The sequence below is a fragment of the Thunnus thynnus genome, chromosome 16 (assembly GCF_963924715.1).
Source record: "Thunnus thynnus chromosome 16, fThuThy2.1, whole genome shotgun sequence".
Lineage (NCBI taxonomy): Eukaryota > Metazoa > Chordata > Actinopteri > Scombriformes > Scombridae > Thunnus > Thunnus thynnus.
The window spans coordinates 4967862-4976396 of record NC_089532.1 but is presented as its reverse complement, the minus strand read 5'-3'; the positions used below and the strand labels follow the sequence as shown (position 1 = coordinate 4976396).

General features: G+C 39.0%; 1 long non-coding RNA gene across 1 annotated transcript; it reads right to left on the bottom strand.

The window, feature by feature from the left end:
• Positions 1-1992: 1992 nt before the first annotated feature.
• LOC137199496 (uncharacterized) lies at positions 1993-5581 on the bottom strand. Its single transcript, XR_010931797.1, has 3 exons — positions 3614-5581; positions 2846-3297; positions 1993-2743 (listed from the first exon to the last, which is right to left on the bottom strand). It is a non-coding gene; the product is annotated as an uncharacterized lncRNA (long non-coding RNA).
• Positions 5582-8535: the final 2954 nt, after the last annotated feature.

The following is an 8535-nucleotide window of genomic DNA, read 5'->3' as shown; positions in this document are numbered from 1 at the left end:
TAGAGTGCAGGTGGTGCACTCAATCTGAAAGGGGGAAAAAGAAAAAAACCCTTTAGATAACTGTCAAACATTTTGTCAGGTTCAGGTCTCTCATCCAGAGAACGATGTACAATGAAGCACTTTAGACATTACTATTTTATTACTTAAGATTGTGTGACAATGTGTGTCAGATTCTGGGTTTAAATCTTAGCCGTGGTTCTTTCTGTGTGGAGTCAGTGTGTTCCTGTGTTTCTCCAGCTGCACCAGTGTCCTCAGAAGGTGCAAAGACATGCAAGTTAGGTGAATTGAACTATACATTTTCAATAGCACCCTGGGTTCTCCTTCTCACAAGCGCGACACAGCTTGGATAGGTCATCTGTACAAATACAGGCATTAATGTAGTATAATGCAAATACAGACACAACATTAAAGTAGACCTGGTAGAGTACTGCATACCTGTATCATTCAGCAAGGACATCGCTATGTCCAGCTGCAACCTGGCCACACCTTCCTGGTCCAGAGGGTACTAGACAGGGTCCTGCTGCAAGATTTTATGTATAATTATGACAACTTGTCTTAATAATGGATGGTCACAGAGATAATCACATTGTTACCTTGCACACAAACACGCCACATGACGTTGTGTCCTGCTGTTTTGGATGTGCAATTGTGGAGCAAACCCACTTCCCAATGGCTGGACATTGTCTGCAGACTAGTGCTCTACACAGATAACACAGATTGATAAGCAGTTTACCAGTTTTAACTTCAGCCCATGTAAGATCCTTTTTCAATTCAAGATCAGTTGAATGTTGTTTAAGGGACTTCACAAGTACAGGCTTATGTTAGTCCAGGTCAACAGTAATCACAAGGAAGATGATCTAATGTGCTTTGTTGCTCCCTCAATATTATCCAAACTGCATGAATACATGAGTCTGTCTGATGCACACATTAAAGCTGATACTTCACTCACCTTGTTACGACTTGCAGTGATTGAGCTGCTGTTCAGTGGCTTCAAATGGGTCCACAAGCAAGGACCTCATCTCTTTAAGATACATGATCTATGGAAATGCAATTAAAAATTAGAGCCAACCATGTCATACACACAGGTGGTCCCATTGTTGCATCTGAATCTGTTAACATTTAAGATTACTTACAATGAGTGTACAGTGTCCGTTGTGACATATTACACCAGCTGCCACATCATATTTAAAAAGGTCCAACTTAAAAAAAAAAACATTCATAATATACACACATCTCAATTCGAGATATCACTATATTGGAAGGGTAAAACTCCCTACTCACCCTTCTAAAACCTTTTAGCGAGCCCTGCCAGACTGCAGTCATAGCATCGATAATGCATTCAGTCTGAGTACAAGAGTGACTTGTAATCCACTGTTTTTCTAACAATCTAAAAGAGAAATATCAGACCAATATTTTTTTTTTTTTTTTAAAGAAAGTACTTCACTCTCCAACTCCTTTCCTGGAGCCAGGTCCATCTGATTCTCTGAATAAACTTTGTATGGCCCAATCCTTGACCACAGAGTCTCCTTTTTCCTCCCTGCCCATATGTCTCTGATTACTGTATAAACAACAGTGTCAGTTATTTGTGAAATGCATGATTAAGGGTGTACTTTATGGAAGTTTATTTTCAAATTTCTGCATCATTTGAGGGTTCTGGGGCCTTTTGGCACATGGATGGCCTTGCACATGTTGGCCCGTCAGAAGATGTGGTGCATGTTTGTGTGGTGTGTATTGTTGTGGAAATTTTCTCTTGAGAAAGAACATGGAGACATAAAGAAAGCATTAAACATTGTTACTTGTTGAAGCAGTTGTAAACACTGTACAATCCATCACATCATCAGTAACAATTATACAAATGTCCAAACACAAACAAAAATACAATCATCTTGTATTTTTGGAGAGAAAGCATGTTGTTCAGCTGGCCCTTTCCCTAAAGCCAGCCCTTTCTCTAAAGATTGTGAACTCAAACTTGACAGCTTTATACCTCTCCAGAAGCAAAGCTAAAAACAGTCTGGTCCCTAAATGGACACTTCCACAAACCATTACACCTTCTTACAAACAAGTATGGTCTCTAAAACAGTAACCTTAAGACAAAGATATCTCTAGCTAACCCCAGAGGTCAGCAAGCAACCCTCAGATAGAAACAGGTTCAAGAGTTCAACTAGCCTAGGAGTAGGATTTCTTCACCAACATGTGTCCCCAAAATGACAATGACATTACATCACATTCAGTTGATAACAAACATTGACTCCTTAGTTTGAAAACATTTGAAACATATATACAAAAGATTTATAAAATGATAACCTACTATTCAATTTTCTTTCACAGTATGTGTGTCTGTCTGTCTGTGGAGTGGTTTGTGTTAGGCCAGATAGAGGTGAAGGATCCAACTTTTTTTTTTTCCAAAAAAATTTGGCAGGGATTCTCTCCTCTGGCTGGAAATAATGTGTCAAGTGTTTATTTTGATTGTCCTTTTCCTTTTCTCCTTCAGTTTGGTTATTTTGAAGGGTCCCAGCATGTCCACTTCCAACTTCTTCCCTTTTCTCTGCTCCTGTCTAATGTGAAAGACAAGATCCCCCACTTCAGAATTGTCCTCCTGGTCCCTTTCTTCTTTTATTTACTTTGTCTTCACTTTTTTAATGTGTCCCTTGATCTCTGTGAAGGTTGTGCTCCGCTTTTTTTTTTTTAGCCCTTCAGAGATCTCCTCTTTGCACATCAGGTTGCTGACTTTGTCTTCCGTTACCTGCCACAGATCAGTTTTAATGAAGAGGACATAGGTGGAGTAGACTGACTGTTGATTCAAATTAAAAAAAAGATAAAAAAGGATGAAAATTGAGAATCTTACTTTGTAGTCCTTTGGCACCTCTTAGGAACACCTTGCCTCCGTTCCAAACATCAAATAATAGAGGCTGTATTTTGTTGTCAGCTGTTTCTTGGTGAGAAGACACAACATGGTGGACTGGAGAAAATGGTCCCACCTTTTGGGATGATCAGCCACCATTTAAGTAAAGGCATGAGGAGGCAGAAGAGAATTTGGGTTGTCTGGTATGATAAAGCAACCTCTTTTTTTTTAGGAAAGTGTCATTACTGATTACATGTTCGGATAACAAAAGGAAATCTGTACATGTTTTTCTATGAGAGCTAGAATCCATTCAATTATTAAAACGAAAAAACACCTCTGTACTTTTCCATTCAATTTCTCCACAAAGCCATTGGTCTGTTGATGGTAGGGGGAGCACAGGCTTCTTTTGATGCCCAGACTCTCACACAAGCTGTAGTTGACCTTGAAATGATTAGCTGGACAAAAGTGAAATAAGTCAGCACAGCAACAGTTGGGGATTGGGGATCCATGATGAATTATTACCATATCTGAGAGAGCCCTGGTCTGTTAGCAGTCTTTGAGGTGCACCAAATTTGTAAAGAAATCAAGAATACAATTGGTCACCTCATCTGCTGTTTGCTCTTAAGTGGGTAGGGTTAGGCCCATTTGGTGAAATAGTCAACCATGATACATATGTACTAGTTGCCACCATCTGTTTGCATGAATTTACCCACCAGAGAAAAAAAAGACATGAGCACTACAGTATATCACTGTTGCCGTTGTTTCCATTACCTGTATTTGATTATACTCCCTCTTTTCTTTAATATTGGCTCTCTTGGAGTGGCACGGTGGACACTGAGAAATCTGAAAAGACAAACATCATTTCAAACTTATGACAAATATGATATTCAAACCTAATAGTAGGCTTTTGAGCATGCAGTATCAGCAGGCATTATCTGCACACTTTCCCAGGACAGCTGCAGAACATTAGTTCAGTGTTACATTCACAGACAGGCTTTTTACATTTGCAAAAAATACACATTACACTCCTCTGTGCTCCATTCAATCAAATCAAGTTTTAATGTCACGTACACAATCATACACAGTACAGCGTGTAGTGAAATTCTTAAGTGCCCGGCTCGAACGAGGCAGAACAAACAAGACTAACAAATAGATTCATCTTTATTTTATTTATCTAACAATAGAATAGAAAATGAATCTGGCAAATAGATAAATAATAAAAATGAATGATAAAACAATGAACAATATGATCAGTAATGATTTTCAATGTCAAAGGAGTTTCAGAAAAAGGGATGACAGGAATGTATGGCAGGTGGATGAACTATAAGTTATCAATAATAAATTATGTGTAAAGTCCTCTCTGCGGTCGCTGAATGTGTATTAGATACCGACTCACCCAGTTGTGAATGTCCTACTCCATGCCGGGCCAATAGTACCAGGTGATAATAGCACTCTGGGTTTTCTTCACTCCACAATGTCCACCAAAATGACTGCAATGAAACTCCTCAAAGATGGAGTTTGCATCTTCTGTACTCGACACAACTTTTGCCAGGTGCTCCGACCTGTTTCTCTTGCGCCTGCAGATGTATTACAGGCCTCCATCTGGTGTTTCAATGTCATAATATTAGATTTATTGGGAGTTGTACAACAACAGCTGATCATTGTTTTGTAAAGTCCACATGGCATGCATCCTTACCCTTTATCCTGAAGATGTCGGCTTTTCTCTTAATTACATAGACACACAACAAACCTACAATAACAGCCTCTCTCAGAAACACAAAAGTGCATCTCAATTACTCACCCACTATCACTCATAAGGACAATCACTCAGTCACAATCAGTGCTCAGTCACACACTATCACTCACTATCACTCAGTATAACTACGTCTCACTGTCTCTTATCACTGTCTAATTGCTGTTTAATCGCTTTCTATCAAAACTCCTTACAAAACCACAAAGTTGTGACATGTCAATCAAACTTATATAGATTCCACCCCCTCCATGCTTTTAGTTTCTACACTTGTGCGTAGTTATCCAATTTCTGTCCCTATTTGCAAAATGAGAGTAAACAGTCATGTCTGATCTGGATGAGTGAGTATGCCGAATAGTGTATGAACATCATTGTGATGAGAGAGATAAATACCTGTAGCCTTCAATATAAAACATGATCAGTAGTAGATAACACTGCAGCCACTACAGCTAGCAGCTAACTCCACACTATGTTCCCGCTGAACACATACATACCTCAGACTGTATGTTTCACTTATAAGCTGTATGAAAGAACAAACAGTTCTCAAGTCGACTTGACATCAGATTAATGACGAAATATAAGACTGACAATAAGAACATTTTGTAAATGACTTAACGCTACTGTTGTTTGCAGTGTTTTGAACAGGCTTCAACACAGTCACCTACCACAGCCTCATGCAGGGGAATATCACCAGTTAATTCACCACCAGTTAAACTGTGACACCAGTCAGCGCTGAGCTGCTGCTGTGAGTGGAGCTGATGACGCAGCTGTGTGTACCGGACGAACCGCACCAGCTATCAGCCTCGCACAGTCCCGGCTTCGACATCCCATTCTGAATTTCATCATATCACAAATAACATAACCCTCCTGTCTAAAATGAGCCTGCACACAACCGTGTTCTTCCGTTACAGCAGTGAAGTCTGTCTCTCTACCAGCATGAAAACTAGCTGCTGCTTTTCCTGCTAGGAAAGTGGATTTCAGGTCCTGACAGCCTGCACAGACACAATTATTCATGATGATGAAAAATTATAAAATGCAAAACAAAACTGGCTCAGACTCATAAGTGCTTAGTACCACACATTGTACTGCAGCTGTGACAGGGGGAGCGACTCTCTTCTGTTGCGTAATATGACGTGTTGTTGAATAAAAAAGCTCATTTTAAGGACGCTGCTCAAAATGCTAACTTTTCCATCTTAATTTCTGCATTTATGTCTCGTAACTAATAAAATCATACATGAACCTTTCACAGGATCATTTTCATGATGCATAAACTGTAAATCCAGTAAAAATTTCAACCTGCAAGTTGCTCTTTAAACTGACAGCTGGGCTGCAAGTAAATACCTCAGTTTAGCGGTTAGCTCACCTGCTAACTGGTAGTATTACTTCTGTAATGCCACAAGCTAGCGTGATGTCAGCTCAGGTGTACTATGTTGGTGCCCTTTTTTTTTAAACTGTCGACTTCCTGCTAGTTATCCAAAACGACACACTAACGCTTCTAAACAACATCAACTGTTTGCTTTTCAGCTGTGAAATTAATTTGGTTGTACTGTTTGGTTTTTGTCAGTAATATCCATTTTAAACAAGGCCAAATAGACTCTCAATACTTTTTAATGCAGCTGTGCACACCTGCTCTTATTTATTTATGGAATTGTTTGTGTTTTAATGTCATTTTATGTGAGTTTTTCATGAGTGTATGTTTTTATGTTTATGAGCCCTTAATCTAGCCACATTTCTATCATTATGTGATGGACAATAAAGTTTTCTGAGTCTTGAGTACAGTTCAGTAACTTGCAAAATAGTCTTAAAAACCAACATGAAGAATTGTGATAAGATCATTGATCGTGATCCTGCCTGGAAAAAAAACATGATATATTTTTGCCCACCCCTACATATATGTAGATATATCATTTAAAAACTTACATTCAGTATGTTTGTATGTATGTCTAGTCAAATGTAGATATAGTATATTTCATACCAGTGTTTTATAGGTTAGTGGTTGCCTGCTGCTCACTCTGTGTGTTAAAACACTTATTGATCAGTTTGATGGTTATAATAACTTCTAAGTAACCTGACACGCCAGATGGTCTGTTACAGAATTAGCTGCAGGCCTAACCATTAATGCAGTATCTGATAATTATGAAGCTGCTCTTAACTGCATAAAGCGTGTGATTTGTTAATTGTCACTAAATGGGGCCATTGAAACCCTTTGTAATAGCTTCTTTATTTATATAACACCTTTAAAAACTGAGATTACAAAGTGCTATGACAGACAAAGCAAAGGCAGTACGATACAAAAGCAAAGACGCATGACACAGAAAGCAATAACAAGTCCGACATTAAGATGACAACAGTAGAAGACATGAAAAACAATAGAGAGATGATAAAAGGATTAAAAGATGATAAAAAGACAACTCTGTAATGTCCTATTAAAAACTTACATTAGAAATGTTTTTCTTTATCTGCCTCTCTCTCCTGTGGGACAGCAACGTAATAGTGAGGAGTTAAATCAGACACTGCGACATATAACTGACTTAACGAGCTGATCATTGCACATTTAGTTTCTGATGTCTGTTGCCAGTAGACAATCACTACTAATGTTGGCACTGCCTGATATGTGATTAGCAAACTACAACATTGTGGGGTGAAACAACACTGCATTACATGCCGCTAGCAGCACATCTGCCCGGAAGTTATGGTATAACAGAATTTGGCCATTATTTCTCTTAATCCTTGTTTGTTTCTGATCCTTTGGGACACTCAGTAGGATCAAAATTATGCATTTGTAGTCTGTCATTCATATGAACATATATTTTCAATCTCAGCAGTGTCAAAACTGGTGCTGAGATCCAGATTTCTTATTGTTAAACTGGACCTAGCTTGACCGCTGTACGTTATGTGACGTCACATGCAACGACTCTTTTTGAGGCGGAAGTGAAAACGGCCTTCTAAAATTGACTCTGGATGTTACTGTAGTATATATATATACATTTTATTTATTTCTTGGGGGGAGGAATCCTGTCTCTATGTCATTTTGCCACACATTAGCTCACCGGGGTCGCCAACCTGCAAGTTGCTCTTTAAACGTCCCTGATCGACTTCCCCATTAACTCCATCTGTAGCACTTTGCATTGTTTAATTTAAATGTGCTTTGCATTCATTGATTGCAATTATGTATGATGTTGTTTGTCTTGCAAGAAGCCCAATTACCCGTCAGACACACTGAAGCTTGAACCCTTAACTCCACTGCAGAGAAAGTCTGGTAATCTGTATGCTTATCTGCTTCAAAACACCTACTAATCTACTTAAAAACACCTTTAGACTTAAACTGTGCAGTAAACCTCTACATTGTGCTCTTTTTGGGCGATTTTTGAAAGGTGAGAGCTTTTCTGCAGACTGAAAACACGACCACCGCTCTCATTATCTGCCCTTCACTTTTCTGAAGCACTTTGAGAGAATTTGTGTGCGTGTTTGTGTGTCTTGGCCTATCTTCCTGTTGTTCATGTTGGTGAATGGTAATCTGAATGAATAATGAATTTGGCTGTGAACCAGTTATAAATGAGAGGTTTGGTTTTCCTTTTGCTGAACTACAAATGTGCTTTGATGTTTCGTACCAAGGCTGACTAAGAGCAAAAGGAATAAAAATAGAAGAGAGCTCCGTTACAGCAGGTTCAATGACTGCGCTCTCTACAGAGGATTTTAGAGAGGGAGAGGATTTGAAGCTAATCCCACCAACAGAGTACAGTATGAATGAGGGCAACGAAGTGATCCCCGCTGCATCTAAGTTGCTCAATGACACTGCTGTCAAAAGCTCTTAACTGATCAAACTGGCAAATTGGTATTTTAAGGCTAGCAATATTTATAGGAGCTGTAAGCCTGATACAGATTGATAGAAACAAGCCTGCATCACAATGGACAGTGATTTTTGCAAATCTCCTGCACAAGT